The 24,125-nt window shown below is 31.7% G+C and overlaps 1 protein-coding gene across 1 annotated transcript in view; it reads right to left on the bottom strand.

The window, feature by feature from the left end:
* The window catches only part of LOC107439055 (neuropilin and tolloid-like protein 2), an 88,765-nt gene extending 70,306 nt beyond the window's left edge, over positions 1-18,459 (bottom strand). Inside the window, exon 1 of the mRNA XM_043047289.3 lies at positions 18,325-18,459. The gene's annotated coding sequence lies outside the window, so the exon portion shown is untranslated. The remainder of the gene's footprint in view (positions 1-18,324) is intronic.
* Between the last annotated feature and the right edge of the window lie 5,666 nt (positions 18,460-24,125).

Raw genomic sequence — 24,125 nt, 5'->3', positions numbered from 1 at the left:
TTAAAATATGACTTGCTTTGATTGATCTTTCTATGTTTTAAAAAAGTAAGGATTTAAATTTTATGTTATTTCAATTCTTTTACATTAATTACACGATTTATAATCTTCTTTCATTAGCACAAAGGCGCCAACAACTTCAATGCTTTTAGTCAAGAAAGAGGCTTAGAAAAAAATATTGTTATAACCAGTGCCAAACCTATTGATAAAAATATTTATTTTGCCGAAATTACCAGAATTCTAGAAGATTATGAACAGTTTTATCAAACTTCAAAAGTACTAGTCTCAAGAACAGCTCAGAACAAAGGAATGTATTTAGTTTCAAGTTTTGAGAATGAAGAACCTGTGTTTGTCAAAACAATTATTATTTTGTGAAAAGGCTCCAAAGTTTTATTTGTATGTAATATTTTTACATATTGTTGTGTTTTTAATATAAGGGGTTAACAACTGAAAAATATGATGAAGTTAAAGTAATAGCACCAGAAAATATATAATAATGAATATATAATAATGAATATAATAATGAATATGTATTAAGAATAGTGCTTTTTCTCAAATACTCACCACCATTTACTAATTTGCAAAAAAATTACAGTATTTTTTTTCCAAACAGAGTGAAATTTTAATCCCTTTATCAAGTAGTAAATTATGTTAGTAAAAAACAAATTTAGTTATATTGTAAATTTTAATTCAGATGAGGCAGAGTATATCAAAAAATTTCGCATCTTATTAAAATATTGAAAATTATTTTCAGATGATCGCAAATTTTAAAACTGTAAGCATTGAGGCATATGATAACATAATTTTTGTTTTAAATTACTGTGAATTAAAAATAAGTTTGAATTGAATGCACTCTATTAGTAACAAAAACATACTATCTATCATATTTTTGAGTGAATATTTTGTATTTTTTTAATGAATGCTGTGATATGTATAAATAGTATAATATATTTAAATTTCAGATTTTGCATAAAAATTATTACATTCTGTCTATGTATACAAACATCGAAGTTGTTGTAAATGAATAAATTATGTTTGAATATTGATCTGGATCTGTATATTTTTTTATAATATTTCCGAGTTAAGTTATTATTTTTACATTTCTTAGTTTAGTTCAAATTTATTATTTCCATACGCCAATGAAATTAATATTGGAATGTTTCCTTAATTAGAGATTGGGGGTTGACCCATCCAATATCTGTCAACTTTTTTACATAAATACCGTAATACTCAGAAGGGTATTACGTTTAATAATGCGTGTATATTATAATCGTTGAATGATAATTTTATTTCTATTATATCGACCTATGATGAAATCAATTGCAGGTTCTAGAAGTAATTGACCCAATCGAAACATTTTCTTACTTTTGAATTCAAAGTATATTTTGCTTATTTTCTCTTCGCCATTTATTTCCCTGATTGCAAAGCGAATTATCTTTGAGAAAATAACCTCCACTTCAATATAACGTTCTAAGCTGCTTGTTAATACCATATAAAATACAGCATTAATATACTAAATTTAATGGTAAATTTAATGTTAAATATCATTAAATATAAATTATATAATGTTTAATTTAATGATATTTAATGTTAAATATTCTCGGTAAAATACTAAATTTATTGTTAGATTTTTTTGAAAGTTTTAAGCATTTTAAATGGATTATTAAACGAATCGAAATTTTTTTCTGATAAATTTTTGTAGATTTGAAGCAATTTGAAGCAAGTAATTTAATAATTTAAAACTTCTTCTAACTGAACTCTCAATTATGTAAAAACATTTAATCAATTTTCTCATCATAAAAAGTATATTTCTTAAAGTCGTTCCAAGAAAAACAAATATATAGTAGCTTTACTTTCATTCTGTGTTAATCAAGAAAATAATTAAATCTTTAGAAACGGTCGAAGAAAGAAAAACTAAACAATGCAGAAAGAAAGAAAAAAAAATCTTTGAACTGTGAAAAAAGTTTTCGCTTATCTATATCGTCAGGAACTCTATAATCCAATTAGCATTTAATTAATATTACGGGAGTGCTTGCTTAATGTGTAAGATCTCTTCATTTTTAAAAAGTGACTTTAAGTAAAAACTATTAGAATAAATGCAGTTTTAATTAAATCTCTGATTTTAAAATATGTTTCCCAAGACAATTATATAAAATTAAGATACTACTTGATTTCCACGGCGACCGCTATTAAAATGATGCCAAGAATAACGACAAGCTACAATTTTATTTTATTTTATAACTATCGGTTGAGCAGCGGACCCATCAATGTCGGGCTTCGACTATAAACGTTCAATTCCGTAACCTTGTACTTTTGAACCCAATCCAGAAGACAAGGGAATTTCTGGATCAGGTATTGGGATAAATTTGCCCTTGTTGAGGACTTTTTGATGTAACTAACCTGAATTTGCATTACATGCAGAGGAAAACCACGAAAACCTTCCAAGGTTTGTCTGACGTCAAGGGGACTCTAACCCATGATCCATCCACCGCAGAGGATATTTTGTGTCAGCATTGTGGTTGGTGCAAGCCGGGTGAGGAATTCATATGGACCAGCCATTGCAGGGACTCGAACCCGTTTCACCTCGTTGGGAGACGAACTCGCTATCTCCTGAGTCAAGCGCTATCTCTAATCTCAAGCTAAAATTTTTCGCATTTAGTTTGTGGCTTCCATATCTCCACGATTGCTTTCAATACTAAATCAAAAGACTTGTCTTTCTTATGAATTCTCCAATTCCGCAAGATAAGACTCTAAAGGATGTCGAACTCTGATTATTTGTCTTTTATTCTTAACTTAAGAAAGGCTCTTTATTTGGTGAAAACAAATAAAGAGCTGCATATCGATACGAAATGAAATTCCTTTACGTGGAATTTCATTTCGTATCCATTTACGCACATTATATAGCGAGGTTGTGCCTCTTTTTTCAGGAAAAACAAAACAGCATCTTCTCCACTCCTCGGTAACTTATAAATCATCAAAAAAAATTTTCAATGCTTAAATTGGAAAAAATTTAATTACTATATCACGCGGTTTGAATGCAAAGCCTAAATGGAACCGAAAGTAAAAACGTAATTCTTAGTTTGGCTACACTTTAGGTTTTCAATTTATCGCAGTCGTCGTGAAAATCAAGTAGTACCAAATTTAAAGTGTGCGATATACTCTCCTGTCAAATTTTAGTCTATATTTTCTTAAGCCATTAAAGAAATGAGATAAACATGCTACTAATAAAATAACACTTAAATAATAGCTTAAAAATTATTATTTAATTATAATTAGCCAGATGCTATAACCACCAAACCCCGTCCAGAGTAAGTTAAGAGGGATCACAAGGATTATTTTTCTAACTGAAGAGAACTGGCTGTACAAATTTACGGTCAACTCTCCTAATTTTACGGAAATTTCTTAGAGTATAATTTTTTTCCTTGAATTATATTTAAAAGAATGCATTAAAATATACACATTATTTTAAGTTGCAAGTTTTACTAAACTAAATTTTTGGTAATCTTTTGACGAATTTATATATATTTTTAGCACTATAATTTTTTAAATATAGATGGCACATTAATACATTTAATCTATACATTTACTTTTACACTCCATGCTACATTTTAATATATAACTTTTAATTTAGACATTACAAAAAAAAATGTGGTAATCACGTTTTGATTATTTATTTATTTATAAGAGAGTGAAACGGTAGTGAAAATAATGAGTAAAAATAAGGAGAAACTGCACTTGATTTATTACTGTAAAGATATCTTTAAAATGAATTATCACTGAAAATTATCTTTATTTTTAACACCCGTAAACCCGATAGTGAAGGTTATAAAAATGCATGATGTAAATAGCACTTTTTTTAAACATAAATTTGACGCAACTTGCTTTTTAGTTTTTTATTTATTTTATCCATTATCTACCTGATCTCTCACAGTTTTTCGGGTACTTTTTTAAAGGGGAATAAAACTAGTAACTAAATTATTTAGTTTTTTGTTTAAAATTTATTTTATAGAAACAAAGACAGCTGTGTTCAACAAACTATATCTTAGGTATATATAAAAATCTCTTGTCATAGATTTAGTGTTTATACTCCTCCGAAACAGCTTGGCCGAATTTGACGAAATTTTATATGTATATTCAGTAGGTCTGAGAATAGGTTTATAACTAAGATTTTTTCATTTTTTGGACGTTGCAGCAAGTCATGTTAATCTATAATACTTATGCTCGCTCTTGAAAGAAGAGCTTCAAATATATTTGCAAGTATGTGAATAAAGGCAGTGATATGGCAGTATTTCGAGTTGAAAATACCAATGTGACTGCTCTTCCAGTGAATAACAACGATGAAGCTGTTTGGCGTATCTTTGGTTTCCCAATTCATGAACGGGATCCAACCGTTATTCATTTAGCCGTCCATCTTGAAAACGGTCAGAGCGTATATTTCACGAACGAGACAGCAATTGACCGAGCTATAAATCCACCAAAAACTACACTCAGCGAATTTTTTGAATTGCGTAATCGTGCGGATGCTTTTGGTGCCTTTGCGCGGACATTACTCTACTCGGAAGTACCACACTATTTCACATGGGCTCAAACAAAAAAATGGACACCCCGCAAGCAAGGTACACCAGTTGATGCATGTCTCGGTCAATCCAAGGCAGGCTGCGTGCTTTTATTTTCGACTGTTGTTGGCTAATGTCACAGGCTCATTGTCCTTTCAAGATATACGTAAAGTCGATTGACATCAGCATCCAACGTATAAAGATGCATGCCTTTCACTCGGCTTGATGGAAGACGACAACCAGTGGGAATGTATGCTTGCTGAAGCAGCATTGAACTGTACTGCAAAGCAAATTCGTCTACTATTTGCTATAGTATTAACTACATGTTTCCCGGCCTGTATAGAAACGTTATGGGATAATCACAAATATTCGATGACTGACGATATATGGTATCAACATCGCACACGTTGCAACTATCTAACGATAGCATTCAGCGATGCTATGTACAATGAAGCACTGATTGCTATTGAGGATCTATGCATTATTATTGCCAACTTGCCCCTCAGTCATTTCGGTATGCCTTCGCCAAATCGAAGTGCATCTGATTTATTAAACACTGACATGAATCGAGAACTTTAAGACAATGCGATATAAATTGCAGCGATTGTTACTCGCAATGTTCCACTAATGAATGAGGAACAAAGGAGCATTTATAACCGCATTATGCTCGCAGTTTCGGCAGGACAAGGTGGATTTTTTTTGGATACACTAGGTGGAACTGGCAAAACATTTATTATTTCTCTAATTCTCGGTGAAATACGATCAAATAATGGCATCGCGTTCGCCGTTGTATCATTTAGCATTGCGGCAGCTTTATTAGACGCAGGCCGAACAGCTCATTCAGTATTTAAGCTGTCACTAAATATTCAAAACAACCCAAATGCAGTGTAAAAAATAAAAACGCAATCGTCTATGGCCACAGTGTTGAAACACTATAAAATTATCATCTGGGATGAATAAACTATGGCACATAAACATTCGCTTGAGGCGTTGAACAGAACATTGAAAGATATAAAAAACCGTGACAAAAAAATTGGCTGCACTCTGTTACTCCTTTCAGGTGATTTCAGACAAACACTTCATATCATTCCATGTTCAACGTACGCTGATGAGATCAATGCTTGCTTGAAATCATCTCCACTGTGGCGTAATGTTGAAAAAGTTCAACTAAAAGTAAATATGCGCGTCCAAATTCTTCAAGATCCATCTGCTGAAACATTCTCAAGACAATTGTTAGATATCGGTGATATTTAATGAGCAAATTTTTTTTAAAAAAGTGCTGACATCTGCTTTGAAAAAAAAAATCCTAAATTTGCTTATTTATGCGGGCTTCAATATCGGTCGAACTATTTGAACGTTTTTAAAATATTTTGAAATAAAACATCATAATTAAGGTAATTAAAAGGAAAATTATTATTCTCTAGGTAATCCTGAAAGTCCCTATGGCTGAAAGAAAATCTGCTTGATTATTACAAATAAATTTAAACTAATCACAATATTCTTAACAATCTTAAAGTAAAGGTTTGGATTAAAATGTGTTAAATTAAAAACATTAAAGTTAAAATCCCTTCTTTTATCGTATAATCCAATGAAATTTTTATTGTTGAGAATTTTAGTATCAAGATCTAAAAAATATGCACAATTAAATCAAAATCATTACAATCAAAAATAATTAAATCATCAATAAATCTAAATCCAATTAATGAATTGTGTTGCAAAAATGTAATGTTCATAATAATGTAAATTATGTTATGTTCATAATAATGTAAGAAAATATTAGAAAAAGCACTTGAATAGCAATTTTCCATTGAAAAGCCTTTAATTTGTCTGTAAAAGCAAATACCATTAAAAAATATGTTTCGAAAATGTTTACATTACATAAATTTATCCAATCCTTTTTATTAACGTCTTCATTAATCAAATAATTATCAAAAATTTCCAAACAAATATTCTTTAAATTATTGTGAGGTATACTCGTGATAAGATTTTCAAAATCACATGTAAGAATATTATTAATATTATCGTAATTTAAATATTTAATAACGTCTTGGTCCCCAGGCGGTCATTGGAAAAAAAATATTCTTGACTCATTAAATGCTTAAAAAAATTTTTGGAAATAAAGCAAAAATTATTGAAGGTTTTATCAGCAACACAAATAATAAAATTATATCTCAATTCCTTAATATATTTAATAATATCAGAATTCAAATAAAAACCCTGGTATTTTATATTATTGTTCAAAAAATTCAATTTGAAATTATACAATACACAAAATTTCCATTCACTAAATCCCTTTACTGGTCAATTAAATTTTCTTGAGCGTTTTGCAATAAAACAATCTAAATTATTACTGATTGAAGCAAGAAATTTCTTTCTTGGTCTAAACTTAGTCCCAAGTCCCATGAGAAATCTTAAACCGTTATTATTAATTAGGTTAAGGTCACCAGTGACAATGTGCTTAAAGTCATTATTAACAAAATCTTAAAAATGCTCTTGCTTACAAATATCCTCTAAATCTTTTAAATTTTTACTATAGAAATTATAATTGCAAATTCTTTTCTTTACAGTTTTGCAATATCTAAAAAAAACTGAAACCCCGATTTTCTCTTCATTTGGGAAATATTCAACCCCTTTCAAAATCTTTATCAAGAAAATTAATAACACAATATAATATTTTCTTACTGATGATTCGGTTATTCTAACTATAACTATAACTCTTTTAGTCATGTTAAATCACAACTGTTAATCGCTGAAAATATTGAACCTCTTTATCTTCATAGCAATCTTAGTACTTGCTTGGATCTTTCCAATGTTAGTTTCCATGAAAGCCTCCCTACCATGCTTGACAAGAAAGACTGTGTGCCTGACTTCCTCAGACAGTTGTCCCTGGAAATCATCAATAAAATCCCTCCAAACGACATCAAAATATTCTCTGATGGCAGTAAAATGGATAGACAGACTGGCAGTGGGGTATTTATTGAAACACCTCGAGAGAACTACACTCTTCATCAACGAAACCCCGATTTTTGCTCCGTCTTTCGAAGCGAACTAATTGCAATCAACAGGGGACTAGAGAAAATCTTGAGTGAAGGGCACCTTGGAAATACTTGGATACTATCTGACAGCCGTAGTTCAATTCAACACCTCAAAAATTGGGCCCTCATTGGAGATAAAACCAGTTTTTCGATCCTACAAAAAGTAAAGCTCATTTCCCAACAGCATGAGGTCCACTTTCAATGGATCCCGTCCCACGTCGATATCCACGGCAACGAGTTGGCTGACACTCTTGCAAAGAAGGGACTAGACCATCCAGTTCCCTCCACCTCAGAGCTTACATACCTTGAACTTTTTGCAAGGCAAAAGGCCCAGAACAAACAAAAGTGGCTGCTTCCACCTATTCACTACTGGTATAAAGCAGAAAGACCAGGACTCTCTCTATCTCTCCCTGGTGATAGGCAAACCAACACCTGCTTATCCCGACTGGCCAGTGGACACCTAAAAAGTCTCACATTTTCTGCAAATCAAAAAATCTTTCCTCTTTGCCCTAAATGCCAACAAAACCAGGCATCACCTGAGCACATCTTGAACTGTTTAGGGCTGGACTGGAATGACATTCATTCCTCTCCCATTCTGGTTTCGGATTTTCTGAATGTCAACGGATTCATTGATCTGGTCTGACCCCGTCAGACCAGATGGGAATTAGCAACAACAACATAACTATAACTATCTTTATTTGTAAGTGAGCGTTTCATTTTTAAGTCTTACTATGTGTACTTTTAAGTTGTGTTTGCTGGTTCAGTATTTTTCTGTGCTTTTCAATTCTTATAATAATTTTCTCATATTTGTCTCTCCATTATGGGGCCTCGGGGCACTGTCAGTTTTGGTTTTTCCACTGGCAACAGAAAGGCTCCTGTGTGTTGGCAGGCAGTGTGTTCCCTGATGAAGTGCTGTCTTACCAACACACATATCTTTTATTTTTATCGCTTTTTATGGCATCTTCCTGCTTTAGTTGTTTTTTTAAATAACTGAATTAAAACAAAGCAAATTTGGTTTTAGCTGCTTTTGGCTCTTTTCCATTTTGTGTTAATGTTTTAATGTTAATTGTTAATTTTCCTTTTTGTCTTTTTCTGTATTTGTAAATTAGGTTCATTCTTTGATGAAATATTTACCCCGACCTGCCCCAATTTAGGGCATACGAGTAAATACGAGTTTATTAAAATCAATAAAAACAGAAAAGTGCATAAAATACAAAAAGTGCAAAAATACGAAAACATTACAGAGTCTGATGACAACAGCAGTAAAACAATTAAAGTGCTCCGAGAGTCCCGCCTTATAGTGCCGAAGCCGACGGGACCTCCCGTAAAGATGTAAAGTGGTAAAACAAACAATTATCGAATACAATTAAAAGGCGACGCTAAAATTTGCAAAGCAAGGAAAGGCAATGTAAATAAGCCAATTAAAAAGCACAATGTAATGAATAAATAGATTAAAACAGAATTAAAAAGCGAATAAGATAGATAAAACAACAAAACATTGTCAAAATTACGGGAAGCGTACAGGCGGGCAGCCCAGCAACCGGGATTGAGTTTAGTTCGTGTAGAGCGGATCCAAAATGTCGTCAGGGGCGAGTGCGTCCTTCACGGTGCGTTTAATGATGTCTTTAATAATTTGCCTCTGTTTATTAGTCCTGCACCAAGATCTTATGTCGCCTCTTCTGTCAAAACTATTTCCCCTAATGGTTGCAAATTTTTGACAGTCAAGCATCAGATGTTTAATAGTCTGATAGTGACCGCAATAATTACACGTGTAGGATTTTTGAAACATCCTAGCTTGGTGATCGCCAAATACACCATGGGAAGTTAAGAACTGATTAAAATAAAAATCGCTGGATAAAAAACGTTCGTTAACTGTAGGTATCAAATAGTGCATGTGTCTCGCGTTTGCAGAGCTGCGCCAACCTGTCCTGCCATAAAATCCTACAGACCTGCATCTGTCTATGTTTGACCTGGGGTTTTGTTATGGTGTAGTGAAAGTCCACCCTGCCTAATAAGGTGCCCTTTTTGGCTAAAATATCTGCTTCCTCGTTGCCAGGCTCCCCCGAGTGGGCTTTAATCCAATTGAATAAGCATTGTCTGTTTTGGACAATTGCCTTAATTTCTTCTACAAAGGGGACTGTTGGGGTTGGGTTTTCAAGGGCCTGCAACGGGGAACTTTGAGTCAGAAAACATGGTGTATTGTTCAATATTGTTATTGTTTGCCCAAAGGATAGCCAATTTGATTGCCGTAAGTTCGGCGGAGTAGATACTACACTCATTATTTAAACGTGCGGTCTGTTCTTAAATAGTATGGTTATCCAGTTTCACCAAGAAACCACAGCCCACCCGATCTTCATTAGCGCCTGTGCTTTCATCGGTCACCTGCTTCTTACTGCCATCGGTGTAGAACTCGTAGACAACGCCCCTCGGTGAGCCGAAACCCCTACTAACGATCTTTAATTTCGTAGGGTCATACACAGGGACTGAGTAAGGGATATAACTTTTAAGTTCATTTGTTTGATAGTCGCTGTCGTTAAATTCCTCTGATGACCAGGTATGTCGTTTAATTGAAATAGTTGCTCTAATTTTTAAGTCAATAGGTATGACTCCTGCAAGTATTTGTAGTGCCTCCGTGCTAGTTGTAGAGTAGCATTTAGTGATGTTGAGCAATGGAATTCTTTGGATAGTTAGGAGCTTCTGGTTTATTTTAACTTTATTTTAATACCACACGGAGGCACCATAAATGATTCTCTTTTCAATAGCCTGCAGGTATATCAATTTTAAGATATTCGGACTAAGTACCCATGTGGCTCTACTGAACTGTTTTAGGTCATAGAACGTGATGATATCTGTTCTTGGATACTCCAGGTGTGGGATCGAGCTCAGCTGAGGATCGAGCACCACACCAAGGTATTTCAATGTCTTGTCGCATCTTACATAGGCCGTCCTGGTCCCCTCCATTTTTAAGCGAGGTGTTCTCTTAAAATATTTCGCGTCTTTGGGGAAGGTTATAAGTTTTGTCTTGTCGGGTGAGAATTTTAATTTGTGGCTCCCGGACCAATTAACCATATTTTGAATAATTTCGGTCCCCAGCTTATCGAGACGATAAAAATGGTGTGCTTCATTAAAAGGAAGACGTCATCAGCAAAGTTCAGTAGTTTGCAATCGTTAAAATCAAAGCTGGTTGCAAGAGAATCAATTAAAATTAGCCATAAAATTGGTCCCAGTGATGATCCCTGTGGAACACCAATATTAGTTGGTAAAATAACAAATTGATCACTAAAATAATAGCAGACATGTCTGTTGTTAAGGAAATCGTAAACAAGGGCCAACACCGAATCACTGAGCCCAAGGTTATTCAGGCAGTGCTTCAGGACTTGCCAATTAGCTGTATTTAAAGCATTCTCGAAGTTCAAAGCTACCCCCACGGCATGTTTCCCCTCACTTTTAGCCTGATCTACAAAGTCAACCACTGCACCTAAGGCCTCTTCTGTCCCCCTGCCTCTCCTGAAGCCATATTGGTTGGGGTTTAGCTTATTGTTGAATTCCAGGAAATATACTAGACGTTCTGTTAATAGTTTGTCTAAAATCTCACCCCAGGTAGAGAGCAGGGAGATAGGTCGATAGCTCTGTGTTAGTCGGGGGTCCTTTCCCTGTTTGGGGATAAGGCATACCAGGGCGGTTTTCCAACATGAGGGGAAAATTCTTAGTTGAAAGCATTTGTTGAGGATTGCTCTAAACCAAGATTTATTGCAGTAGTATAATTCTCTGTACACCTCAGCTGGAAAGTAGTCAGGACCAGGAGATTTGTTAGGTTTAAGACATCTGATGTTCAATTTCAGGTACAGTGAATTCGTCCTCATCAGTACCACTGAGTCTGATATCAACTTTTGGATTATGTATCATTGGAAAATGATGGTTCAGAATGTTAATAATTGAGGTCTTGAAGTCGGAAGTTTCGTTCCCATCACTAGTGACGGTAAGGATATTTCCTTGTGATCTGATGTTCAAGTTTTATGCAATCTTACATGGCTTCCCAAAAGCCGACTCTGTTGTGAAACTTTCGACATATTTCTTGACCCCTATTCTTTTTCGAAGTCTAATCAGCTTTCTCTATTTTGCTAAGTTTGATTTATAATCAACTTCTAGCAGCCTCCGTGCATTTTTGGTACCTCCGCCTCATGGCTCTCACTCTTTTTCTAGCTATCGCTAGTTCGTCAGTCCGTTAGATTTGCGGGTTGCCCTTCCACAAATCCCTGTGATATCACTCGTGACGTCAGTGATGAAAGCTTCCGTTTTATCGTTTATTGTATTAGGGTCATATTGCTGTGGTATGTTTGTTAGGCCGATTTTGAGAGTAATCCAATTTAATTTACTATAATGATTACGTGGTGCCCTGTTTTGGTTATAAGAGGTTTGCGAGTTGGTTCATTCTTTGATAAGAGAAATGTTACTAATTCGTTTTTAGGAAACCGTAAAAAATGAGCAAACAATCACTCAGGTGATTGATGCTTGATTAAGTTTGGTAATTGGTCTAAATTGAAATAATAATGAAATAAAAAGCTATGAACTAATAATAAAGTAAAGTAATGCAGAAAAAGTACTTATTCGTTACAGGGGAACGTGCTAAGTCGCCCTACTATTACAGGCACCAATGACTCTTAATTTTGGTCACAATTACTACTGGAATCATGGTAATTTGTTTATTTTAATAGGTACCAAATATGCAAATATGAGTAAGTTTGCTGACGATTACAGCTGCACCAATACTGCGCATTTTACCAAGAGAAAGTAGCTTGACTTCTGTAAATATATATATATATATATATATATATATATATATATATATATATATATATATATATATATATATATATATATATATATATATATATATATATATATATATATATATATATATATATATATATATATATATATAAGTTCAAAATGAAGATAAAACAAGGGAAAATTATAGACAAATGAAAAGAAAGGGGGGGAGAATAATAATGAAAAAAATAATAAAAATAACAAGCAACTGATTAAAAAAAGAGAAGAAAAAAAAGATGATTTTTTTTTTAAAAAAACCGGAAAATGAAAGATATAATCATTTCATCAGCCCACACGATTATATCCGCTAAAAAGAGTGCTTTCTGATATTGTATCAATATAGCCAAAGCAAAATATATTAATACAATAGTGTAAGGAGCGCTCAAAATTTTTTTTTACAGAAATTACAACAAATAAAATAGAACACAATAAGTAAAAATAACACGTAAAAACAGAAAATAAAAATAAAAAACAGTATAAAACAAAACCTCTAAGGCGAGTAGTGAAATTAGATGTACTTACATGAACGGGAAATTTTTTAAGAATGATTTAAAAATATTTTCGCAACAAAATTGCCAGATTACAAAATATGAAAACAAAAGCGCAAATTGAGTGTAACTAGAGGAAATTAAAGTGCCGTCCTTACTGCATTGCTGAAGTGATTTGCTTTGCTGTACACTGATTTGTTAGTTACAAGGATGGGCCCGAAATGGATGTGTGCAAGGTAATATTATACTGGATAATTTAAAAAGTTGACCATGAATAGTTTTAAAAAATAAATAAATATTTATTTCAGAAAAAGTATAAAATACAAAAGAGAAACATAAATTGCCTGTTTTGCAAAAATGGATGGCCTGTTTTGCCCGAAATGGATTATCGCATGGAAAAATTTGATAAATTATCGAAGAAAAACATTTTAGTCGATAATTTTAACACGGATTCGCCCGAAATGGATTTGCACATGGAAAAATTAATGAAGAAGTTATTAGTAAATAATTTTTATTTTATAAAAATTTTTTTGAGTGCTCCTCACACTATTGTATTAATATACACTGGTTATCATAAATTAAGGAAAATTCACAAAAATCGCGATAACTCAAGAAATTACACATGGAATTTTATGAAACTTACCCACAATATACAACACATAGTAAGGTATTAAACAACATAAAAAGAAATTATCAGACATTAATAGTAGTATAGAAATTAGCACATGTATAAAATAAACAAATTGGAAGTATCGGTTTGCAATAGAAAAAGTACCTTTAATATGGAATATGATTGCCTCTAGAAGCAATACAGCACAAACAGCGATGTGTGATGCTTTCAATTATGCGGTCTATCAGTTCAATAGGAAGTGAGAGCCATTGCTCTTGTAAAGCAGTTGCAAGCGTGGCAAGGGTCTGAGGGGGCGGATTGATGGCAGATACACGCCTCCCTAGAGCATCCCAAACGTGCTCGATAGGATTCAAGTCCGGGGATCGAGCTGGTCACTCCATGCGAGTAATTGTTTCCTGTTGAAGATAATCATCAACAATGCGAGCTCTGTGTGGTCTTGCATTATCGTCCTGTAACAGGAAGCAATCACCAATTGCCCCGGCATATGGGCGCACATAAGCATCAAGGATGTTGTCTCGATAAACCTGAGCATTCACGGTTCCCCTTGGAAAGACATGGAGGTATGTGCACCCTCCTAAAGATATGCCTCCCCAAACACAGACACTGCCTCTTCCGTATGCATCTCTTTCACGGATGTTTGATGGATGATAACGGGTCCCAGGTTCTCTCCATATCAAATAACGTCTACTGTCACTTTCTAGACTAAACCTGGACTCATCCGTAAAGAGAACAGGCCTCCATTGATCTGACGTCCAGTGGACATGTTGTCGGGCCCACTGCAAACGGTCTCTCCTATGGCGTGATGTGAGCGGCACGCAAATGGCTGGTCGTCTCGCATACAGACCACCTTCGTGGAGCCTTCTGCGCACAGTTGACGTTGACACCAACCTTCCGGTGGCTGCAGCAAGAGAGGATCTAAGATGTGTCGGAGTAGCGGTTCTATTCCTGCGTGCACTTAATGTCAAATATCGGTCATCGGCACTGGTCGTAACAGTTGGCCGTCCTTGACTGAACCTCCTAGATGCCGAATCTGTGGTTTGAAATTGCCTCCAAAGTCTATGAACCACAGATGGACTCACATTTAGCCATCTGGCCACTTCTGATTGACTCTGCCCTGCCTCTAGTCTCCCGATGGCTCTCCATCGTAGTTCTTCAGGCAAATGATGCCTAGAGGTCATTATTACGAATTGGCTATCTCAGATTTTCAATGTCGCAATCACAGTAAAATTTGTGTGCTTTCTCTCAAACTTGGACTTTTATGCTCCAGGCAGATGACGTAAGCCGAGTGCAGCGCCACTAATTTGCATATTGCAATTTTACTCAGCTACTCTTAGTGGACAACATATGCAAATTTTGCACGGTTTGGCTTACTTTTGAAAGAGTTATCGCTATTTTTGTGATTTTTCCTTAATTTATGATAACCAGTGTATTTTGCTTTGGCTTTATTGATACAATATCAGAAAGCACTCTGTTTTGCGGATATAATCGTGTGGGCTGAAGAAAAGATTATATCTTTTTTTTTTCGGCTTTTTTTCCGGTTTTTTAACTAAAATTTCATATATATATATATATATATATATATATATATATATATATATATATATATATATATATATATATATATATATATATATATATATATATATATATTTTTTTTTTTTTTTTTAAATAATATGTTGTTTGTTATTTTTTTACTTATTATTTCCCATCCCCTTTTTTTCATATGTCTATAATTTTTCTTTGTTTTATTCTTCATTTTGAACTTATCTAATGAGTGCTGTTTACTTGCAGCTTAAGCGCAATAAATGATACTTATTGTTTTTCTTAACTTTTTTAGTGTTTTCTTATATTTAATTTATTTATATATATATATATATATATAGTTTCTTTTCGGAGTAATTATTTCAATTAACCGTGAAGCAAAACAACGTGTTTTCACTAAAATAGAAGTGTCAAGTTCAGTCTCTAAAAGATAATAAGAATAAATGATCCATTTAGATATTTTGTGGGGTGATTAGCCTAATAGACGTATTTATCCAGCCAGACGCAAAGCCGGTGGGGTCGGTGCGTGTAGGCTGACCAGCAAACAAGTAGTATAAAATGCTTCCAACAGCTATTAAATATTCTTAGTTGAGATACAAAGAAGTACGCAAAAAATAATATCAAACTTTTAACTGTTAATATCGTACTCTTTCAGATTGCTGACGTACCCCATATCGGGGTGTGGCTATAAGGGGTCAGCAATTCGAATGCAGAATATTTTTTGTTGTGTTTAGAAAAAATATGTTTCGAATGAAAAATTACATTTTTAAAAAAAAATTCTAATTTCATAACTTGAATCCTCGTTTGTACCAATTAATTATGTAGTGTATATCTACCACTAGAAAAATATAATTCCAATTCTATATACGACATGTTAACTCGATTCTATGTCGAGTTACTTTTCATAGATGGAGGTTGACATTGTCGGTAACTACTAGCCCACAATTATAACATCTAAGAGGAGCCCCAAAGCACGGAAATGCACTTAAAAATTCGACCCTTACGTAAAAGTTATTCAGGGTTAAACGCTGTCAACTTTGAGTGCTGTACTACCTAAATATATAGCAAGTTAGATTTTATATCTTCACCCACATATATTAAAAGAATAAAGAAATTTTATTTAAATATTCCAAGAAAAGCTAAGTAAAATTCTTAATTATTCACTGATTAAAATCTGCGTCTAATCGTTTTATCAAATTTTTTTTAAAAACTTGCCTATCTATAACTTTTGTATACCACGAATGATAGTTTGGAAATTTGAAGTAATATTCCAACATATTAACTCATTAGTCCAATCCACGTCCATAGAAAAAATCAAGAAAGATCGGAATTTTTTTGGAGATGTATATTAAACTACAGCATGCTAGTAGACTTTTAAAACGGAAAAAAGACGAACTAAAAGAAAAGTATAATTTTATTTGCTTAATGTAATAAGTTTTATCGTGAAGGAACACTAAAATATACTATTTTGAACATCTTAATTACTCTGTTCTAAACATAAATTTTTCACAATTTCCAAAATAATTTTGTTAACCGTAACTCATACTAGCTTGAGATCAGTATGTAGAAAGCTTTATGGTACTGCTGCATTAGGAAAAAACATAACCAACATCAATTTGTTAATATTCTTAATAATAATCATAGCAACATTTAAGTAAGATTTGTAATCGTATTTTAATCAAATAATTTTAAAGCAGAGTTTAAATCATTTCAAAATGAAAACACAGTGAATATTTCGTTTAGGGTATAAAGTATGCATAAAGTAAGGTAGTAAATAATCCCCGAATTTCCTCTTTAATAACCTTATATGATTGCTGTATTATTGATTGGAATCAATCCATTTTAAAAATCATATGAAAGAGAGGAATCACTTATTGTGAAACTACAAGACTTCATCAACAACAAAACAACAAAATGATTGCAAAAATATAGGATTTGTTTCGGCATTAGCTGAATACGTTAAAAAGACGTATGACACTTGAATAAATTATTATAAAAATTTAACTTTGCAAAATTTAAAGTTGTGTTTATTTTTAATAAAATTATCACATTCCCATATCGTTTGAAACAATGATTCCTACGCGAAAAGCTATATGCCTGAACCATGTATAAATAATTAATGCACGGTAAGTTTGAACTATTGAATTATGAAATTTTTAATGTCTTTATTAACTAAAGTAAAAGATGCTGGAATTTAAAATTAATTTCATTTAATTGCTTAATTTGAATTTACTTCATATCTGTATTTGAATCTGCAATTAATTTAAAATCTGCGTTTGAGATTGTAGAACATGGGATGTTTTGAACACTCAGATCAGAAAAAAAGTAAGAAATCAGAACAAATATAGAAAAAAAGTATTTTCTGTCAGGGAAATCAAGACAACAATAAACACTGCCAGGTCGCTTTTTTTCATTTAAACTTTAAGTAAGAATATTAAATGATAAGAAATAAAATGCAACATGCCAAGAAAAAACTCCTTTCCCTAATTGTTTTTAATTTTTAAAAAAAAAGTTCATATAAGAAAAAAGAAATCAAGTATTTATAATTGTGTTTTTAAAATGATATGTTTAAGAAAATAAAAATTCAAAAGTTGTTCTACAAATTACTCTCGTTTTTTTAACGTTTCGAATAAATTAATATTTTTGAGCCTGGCTTTAAAAAATAAGTGCTCTGTTCTCAATTAATCACTTAATAGGCCATCAGCAGTTAAAAAAATATCACATTACCAACTTTTAATAAATTTGAAAGAAATTAATGCTTAAAAATTATATGAAATTTATGTCAATATTCTTTTAATTTAAAGAGGCATTTAGAAGCATCTCAAGCATAACTGGTCATCAAGGCATTAAAGGGGCTTAAAAGTTATGAAATTAAACACATTCTGTTTTTCAACTGTTCAAAAATCGGGATTTAAATTTCCGAAATTATGATAATTCTCTGAATGAAAACGTTGTTTTGTTTGTTTTCATACAAGGAGAAGAGAAAAAAAAATTTAATAAAAAAAAAAAGCTAACTGGCGGGAAAATTAAGAAATACGAACATTTTAAATCTCTAAGATAAATTTTTTTCCGAAACATTATTCTTATTTGTAGTCATTTAAACGAGATAGAATAAATAAGAGAGATTGTCCTTACGATGAATACCCCAATAAGATGTGTCTTAACAATCGAATATAACTTCGAAGTCAAGAAATGATCGCAAAAGTAATCCCGCATTTTGTTTAAAATAATGATACATTGCTTACCTTCAAACTTTGGCGAAGGGTGGCTGATCATCATCTGATGGGGCGGCAACGCGTGGGGGCGCCCCTTTCTCACCCGGGCAACAACCATTCCCGTTGAGAGGGACGACGTCACCTTCCCTCCTGCATCCTCTTTTCTCTTAAAAGAATAGGAAGAGAGGGAATAAAATTGAGGACAAACAATGTCCCTTTATTTTTGCGCCAAGTCGAGGTAGATGGACTATTGGATTTTCATCTAATCTATTGGATCGGAAAAATATTTTTTTTGTTTTTTTTTTTGTCTTTTTTATTTGAAACAGTCTTTTTTTTTCCTTCGTTTCGAATTATCTTATTAACTCTTTATTCGCTGATTATAAAGTCAAAATTACTTTTTTTCTCATTAAATTGATTTCTATGTTAGATTCTGCTTTAAGGTTGAAGCTTTCAAACTTTTTATTACTTCGTCCAGGGATCGAAAACTAATGAAAACAAATACGAGCCCTTGGATTACATTTATGTCGTATATCGGAATATCCCTCAGATAAATATATTTCATCTACTGACTTCGAAAGTCTTTCAATTGGAGACCTTTTCGGCGCTACAAAGATGTGTCATTAGGTAATAAAGAAAAAAAAAATTAGAAAAATGATCCTTAATGAAAAGTAAACATCGTCACTGAAAATATCGCTCAGTCATTAACATCGAAAAAGTAAGCGTTTTAGTAGAAATGAAATACCCAAGTAGCACCTAATATTAGATAACATCAGAAAAGCAAAAAAATCCAACGTTATCTTGCGCAACTTGCAACGAATATTAGAAAGATACTAAAGGTCTTTGTTTTCTCAGCATTATAAAACGTTAGATTCTATGCAAACTAATATTATCTAGCGTTCGCCGTAATATTAATTTTGCATTGGTATAGATGCTATATAATATTATATTTTCTGTTATTATCTTGCGTCGCTTTTTATTTTTGGAATAAGTAAGGGAAAGAATTGGATGGAAGTAGAATAATTAGGCGATATAATTTTAGTTCATTTTCTGTATTCTTGTGTAGCAGTGAAACATAGAACAATAATTTTACAATGTCATTCCACGCATTATTTACTTAGAAATACAGAATTACTAAATAAAATTACATTTATGAATTCCCCCCCCCCCAATATTCCAAAGTATCTTTTGTGTCCAGTTGATTTTTTAAAATATATATTACAAATTTAATTTAGAAACAATACTTGACTAGTTAAACTTTTATTGATAATTTTTTTTCCTTTCTTTATCTAATGAGGTTTCTGATACATTTTATATCATTAATCAATTTCAAGTGTTTATTTTCAATTTTAAATGTATTCTTAATTTTCTCTCTTTAGAAATGAGCCAATTATATCAATCTTAAGCCAATTTTATTATCTTTAGTCATCTCTCATTTTATTCTTGCAATTTCACAAATAGCATACATTATTCATATTCTGAACAAAAACTACCCATGTATTATTATAAAGTTATAATTACATGTGAATTGAGAGGAAATTTAACAATTTAAACAAATTTAAACAATTCCATCATTATTTAAATGTACTAAACCAGCAATCTTAGCCAAAACATTTACCTAACATTTATATTTCCAAACCAGATAAAAGTAGTAAATATGGTGTTTTATAAAAATTCAATTAAATTTGCACAAACATATAATTGCATACGAGAACGAGACGAAAAAACATAACATTTTTCACATCATATTCTAAAGCAGCCTTTAGTTTTAAAGACTGCCATCAATTACTCTTTACAGAACGCTACTCTTACAAAATTTATTTTTGTTATAAAACATGTTATATAAAATGATTCCATTGCTTGTATTTCACTGATTGGAGATTATGCCTTATGAACATAGTGAATATGTTTCCCAAAAACCTTGTTTTAATATTTAAAAAAATTTTAAACTGATATATAAATACAAATAAGTTCAAAATGTAGAGAAAACAAGGGAAAAATTACAGAATAATGAAAGAAGGGGAAAAAACAAAAGAAAAATAATAGTAAAAATAACAAGCAACCGGGAAAAAAAATCCCGAAAAAAGGGACAAAAATTTTAAAAAAATCAGGAAAATAAAAGATATAATCTTTTTATCAACTCACACTATTATATCCACAAAAAAGAATGCTTATTGTTTTTCTTAATTTTTTTTGTATTTATTTATCATGCTATATATATATATATATATATAACATGTTTTATAACAAAAATAAATTTTGTAAGAGTAGCGTTCTGTAAAGAGCAATTTAGAGTCGTTTCATGCAATTTAGAATTTCCTTCCTTCAATTACAAGTGTTTGTTTATTTGCAACTATATTTCCGAGCGACAGACCGAATAATCTTTAAATACTTTTTTGAAATATTTATAAAATGATTCGCAGCAGTTAATAATGTGCATACCTCACAAACACACAAAGTAGGGATCAACACAAGTAATAGTCTTCAAAACATCCAGCAAGAGGACTTTCAGTCACAGGATCAAACGTTTACTGTCAGGATCGAACTTAAAACTCCCAGTTTTCCACCGGAGTGTGTCTTTTCTATTGGCAGTGTCCAGCAGCCCATCTCGAAAGTTCTTTCCTTGTAGATTAACTCTAGAGATGAAGCTAAAATTATTGGAGGAAAAAAAATAGAAACTTGAAAACATTAAATTTAAAACTATTAAGCATCAAATATTTGATCATTAAAGTGAAAATGATTTTAGTAATTGTGATATGCTTTAAAGTAAAATTTAATGGGTAGATTTCCGTACCGATACCTAAAAACATCATGGATGGATGGGTATTAGCTAAAAGAGTTCAATTCATTACCGCTCTCAAGTAAAAGTCTTATTCTCTCTTTTTTTTAAAATATATATCTATATAAATACGCTGCAAAACCCTTTAGTTCTTTTTATTTGAAGTGAACATTTATTTGAGCGTGTTCAAAGATATCTCAAATTCAATATTCTTCATTTTGTTGTTGTTGTTGGAGATAATGCACAGTGACACTTGACCATCAAAATATTGCATAAGTTCATAGAGGCAACGGAAAATTTTCAGATTTTTTTAAAACTTCCTGAATAAAGATTGTACCTACTTTCCAACACTGTTCTTCATTAAAAGTAAACACGACTTTGTGAATATTGTTTTATTTTTTTTACAATAATCTAAATTTTAAGTGATTTTAGTAGATTTAGAATGAGATTGCATTTTATTTCTTCTTTGCCTTTTTTTGATTTGGATTAATGGAATGTTATGCCTTAGAATTTTAAAATTGCATTATATTGAAAGGATTAATCTTGTGTAGAAAAATTTGGAACTTGAAATAGTGTATAATTTGAAGATGTTTATGCCCATGTTAGCATTTGGAAATGATTGGAGTTATGTTTGTTAAAAATTTAGAGTTGTAATAAGATTAGTTTTAAATGTTAAGTGTTTCCTGTAATTCCTTGGTTATTTGTCTATTGTTGAACCTGGGTAACTGTTACCAAAGTTAAATTTAGCGATCACATCCTAACCAAAGTGTGAAGGGTAACAGTCGGGGAGAGTGGGTCAATTGTAAAATTTCTTACTTATCTATTTTCAACTAACAAAAAGTCCAATGTATTATTAGTATTAATTGACAGACGAGTAAAGTAGACTATCCTCTACTATAAAAAAAATAAATACCCTATTTTAAATGTTATTATATTAGTTATTAGCAATTTTTGACAGTCGTGCACTTGTTACAATTGTCCCCACTTACGGTGTCAATTGTAACAGTTCATAAATTCAACTAAAACATAGTTAATTATACATATTATCATAGTTGTGATATATTTTTTATTGAGCAAAATAGTAGTGATATTTTAGGAGTAAAAATAATAATGAGCAGAGACCTAAAGGGTTAAACTTTTAACTTTAAGGGGTTAAAAATTTTAATTTATGCTGTGAAAGGTGACAAATAAAATAATGCACATGTAACATAATATAAATGATATAGGAAACTATTGGTGGTTCTTCAAGAGTTAAGTAATGGTTTGTAAACATAAGAAATGGGACCAAAGGGGTTAAGCAATTGCAATTGAAATTATGAATTTTATTTTCAGCTGTTACAATCGTCCCTTTACTTATTGTTACAATCGTTCCCAAGGCGTAATTTCAGCTTCATTTGTTAAAAAATATACTAGTTAATTAACAAAACTAATATTTTTTTTTGAAATGTTAATTAAGGTGTCCACTTAAATATTCGATTAATAATTTTTATTTGTTTAAACAAAATTACTTTGTTACAATATAATATTCTAATACCAAAAAAAGTACTTGCGTAGCGTGAAAATATCTTTTGTGATGTAATTCTTTCAAAAGTACATAAAAATGGTTTCCAGTAGGGGTGTACATGTAGATTTAGTAAATACACCTTGTGCGCCACCTAGGAACCAAATCTAGAATCAGACACTCGAAATTTTTGCTCTGTTACAATCGTACCCTGTTACAATTGACCCCACTCTCCCCTACATTTTAATCATTTGCTATCATTTACAAATTAGTATAAATAATGATGTATCAAAACATGCAGATCAGTCTAAATTTCATGAAAATAATGATGTTTAACTCCTAATTTTACAATATTTTAAAAAGGAAATTTTAATAAAGTAAAAATAGTGTTCGTCTTAGGAACAAAATTTTAAGCATTCTAAAATGTAATGGTTTTAATTGAGCTCAGAGCAGCCGATTAATTAATAATTTTTTTAGCATGACAAACTTGTTAACTGAAATCATTTTTTATTTTAATCATTGTTGTAGAAAAATTTTATGAGATGCGAATGACTGAGTAAACATTGTTTTATGAGCACTAAAAAAACAGAATTTAACACAGAAGTTAACTGCTATACGAAAAATACTCATTATCATAATGAAAATAATTCATAATATTTATTGACTTAATTGGATGATCATTAAATTAGGCATGATCATTAAATTAGTAATTAAGTGTTTTAATACCAAGGTCAAGATTAGTAAGTACGTTGAGTGCTTTTATAACATCCTCTCGAACACATTACGCTTTGATATTTCTCTAGCGGATTTTAAACTGTAGGAAGAAACACTACTAATTTAATGTTTTCTGTAACTGTTACGAAGTTTAAATAAATTTACAAAATTATAAATACCTTTGAAGCAATTCATTCCAGTTGCTGACCGATGAAGAAGTTACAACTCAACAGTTAAAAAAGTTTTTCCAGTTTCTTATCGATCGCGAACAGAATTAACTTCGACTCCTATTTTCTTGCGTTTCTAGCATAAAATTGCATTGGTGAAAATTGATATTTTAAGGAATAGTTTGATTGATTGTTTTCTTTCATAAATATTAGTAATATGGGGTGCCCTTTCATGTAAAAGTAGCCCTGAGCCAAAAGTAATGAAATAGATGATGATTTTGAAAGTTTGAAAGATAGATCAAATACTACTTTATATAATATTATCTCTAATATTAAAAGATAGGATTCATGAGTTCAGCGTTTTCTGTCAGGGCATATTGCATCTTTCTAATGTCAGATAATATCATTATGCTACCTGGGTAGCTTTTAAATATCATCTATCAGTTTCTTTCTCAAATAAACAAGTTTCTGATTATTTTAATCTGTCTTTTGTCCTGACTGGCATCAATTATTATTCTTCAAAACTTGATAATATTTTTCTTATTTACTTTTCAAATTCAAACAAACAAATTTTAGAAATATTTAAGGAGGGCAATGATTATAGATCACTCTATTAAGATTCATAACAACGCAAGAGCTTAAAATATTATCTTAAGAAAATAAATGATTTCCT

The sequence above is a fragment of the Parasteatoda tepidariorum genome, chromosome 9, assembly GCF_982258835.1.
Source record: "Parasteatoda tepidariorum strain Cologne lab strain chromosome 9, Ptep-v5.0, whole genome shotgun sequence".
Lineage (NCBI taxonomy): Eukaryota > Metazoa > Arthropoda > Arachnida > Araneae > Theridiidae > Parasteatoda > Parasteatoda tepidariorum.
Note: the sequence above shows the minus strand (reverse complement) of the source record. Positions and strands in the feature narration are given on the sequence as shown.